We start from the raw sequence: 2284 nt of genomic DNA on the forward strand, positions 1-2284 counted from the left end.
CTGAACATTTTGACAAAATTGCTTACATTTTCAGTTATTGTTTTCACTGTTTGTGTGTTAGGAAGGCTATTTTCTTCATGAATCTTGTTCAGGTTACAATCACAGGCGCTTGAATCGTGCGTTGCCACTACCCACTGCCATGCAATGGCTTCTTACCCTCTCATCCGGTCAGTACTCAACCATTGAGCAGCTACACCATTGTTACGCAAGATAAGGTACTCCAGAATGGCATCTTACCCTCTCATCAGGTCAGTACTCAACCATTGAGCAGCTACACCATGGTTACGCAAGATAAGGTACTTCAGCTGTCTGTAGTTGTACAAAATAGTCTAATGCGAATCTCTTCAATGAGGAGGGGGGGGGGGGTTAATTGACAAATTGCTTTCTTATTTTGACTAAAAGAGTCTTCTTATTCATGATTGAGAAATCTGGTACCTGGCCAGTAATAAGATCATGGAACACTTAATTTTCTGCAGTTATCAAAAGTCTCGTTTCCTTAATTTTTAACTTCATAATGAGATCATCAAAACGTATTTTTGTTAGTTTTATCACTTAATTTTCAAAAATATGACTGTTACTATTTCATCGCTTCTTCCTGTGAGGCTAAGAAGTCGTAGTATGCTTTGACAAAGGTATGCTTTGTCAGCTTCTTCATTGGTTTGAGTGGAGTTTTCTTCTTCTGGAGCCTCCTAATTAAGACTCGAAAGCAATTCTTCGTTCTGACATTTTTCTTTCATCTTCCTTTTATTTTTGATAAGGTCATCTCAATAAAGGATGAGCACACTAGAAAAAGGAAATTGAAGAGCCTATAGTAGATGTAAGACATTAAAAAGTGATCAATACACTTTGAAAATGGCGAGGGTTGGCTTAGTAAAGAGTGGACCACAGACCATAGAAGCCAAAATAAATAAAAGGGTCAGAAAAAACAATCATTTAGCCCTACTCAAGAGCAACAGCTTTTAAAATTCATGGTTAGCCCTTTATTGGATTGCAGTCTTTATCTCTTTCATTGACTAATATGTTAAATCTATTAAGGACTTTGTCTACTTATTTTTCCTCATGGACTTTTTATTTTTTGTACGAATATTAAGAGTCTCAGATCCTTTCTGTCGTTCCCTGACAACAAGGATGAAGTTGTGCGGACTTAACTCTGCATTTCAAATTTATTTGTTTAATGTTTCCTCTGAATCCATGTCCGCATGAAATTTACAGCCAGTATCTTTCATCCTTCTGGCAATCTGTACAGCGTAATCATCAAAAGGTGGATCAATAGGAATAACGATACATTGTCTGGGAGAGAGTCAGAAGGGCCATTTACCGGCATAGGATTCAATTGAAAATATGATCATCCTTTCGATAGATCTGAAAATTGATCTTTGAATAATCACCAGTGGCGATTTCCACCTGATTCGGCAATATAACTTAGATTGAACCGAATCGGCAACTGGAAATCAAACTGAATAGTAGTACACTGATGAGGCCTTTTCTGTGGGTCCATAACTGTAATATCAATATCCGGCAGATGGAAAGTACCATCACTGAGGTCTGCTTTTCATGGGTCTCCAAACTCATCCAAGCTTTCAGCAAGTTGCTTCTGAGGCTCATTCAAAGGCTGTAATTGGCGTAAGAATTTTTCTGGCCTAGTGGACAGTTTGAGCTAAAATTTGAAACCAAAAACGGAATAGACATGAATTCTAAAGCCACCTCAGTCTAACTGTGAATCTGATCCATGATACAAAAGATGTCGACATCGTCTTCATGAAAACGTCTAACACGAGAAAGACCCGTGAGTGCACCAGAGAGATCATTCCTATGGAGCACACCAAAATCTGCTAAGCGCAAACACAGATCCCTCCAACCTCTTGGTCTATGATAAAAAATTAAGCAATGTGATGGACAGTTTAAAGGTTTTCTCAACATCATCTTTCCCAGCATCAATTTTCAACTCTCATTTATCTTTCTCAACATCAAAGGAGAACACAATTGACAGCATGACGTCCCTAATGCCTAGATGCTTACCATAATTTGGAACTATAAATGTTGAGAGTCACAACCTCCTCAAACCCCCGATTTTCATACTCATTTCCAGTAAATTGAATAAAAAATTTTGTAAATAAATTCTCCGTGAAGGGTGAAAAAATAGGAACCTGGACTCAGTTCATGAAAGGAATATAACTCTTACTCTTTTCCAAATTTCTTATGATTTTGTTTATCTGCTTCTTTTTGTAACTTCTTCAATTCTTTCCTTTGGACCTTCCTTGGCTCCTCCTGTACCTCCAGAGGC

The 2284-nt window shown here is 37.9% G+C and overlaps 1 pseudogene; it reads right to left on the reverse strand.

The window, feature by feature from the left end:
• Positions 1-1301: 1301 nt before the first annotated feature.
• On the reverse strand, positions 1302-1923 carry LOC148942398 (threonine--tRNA ligase 1, cytoplasmic pseudogene; annotated as a pseudogene).
• Between the last annotated feature and the right edge of the window lie 361 nt (positions 1924-2284).

This window comes from Artemia sp. Qi Xiang Cuo, chromosome 17 (assembly GCF_049724085.1).
Source record: "Artemia sp. Qi Xiang Cuo chromosome 17, ASM4972408v1, whole genome shotgun sequence".
NCBI classification, from domain to species: Eukaryota; Metazoa; Arthropoda; class Branchiopoda; order Anostraca; family Artemiidae; genus Artemia; species Artemia sp. Qi Xiang Cuo.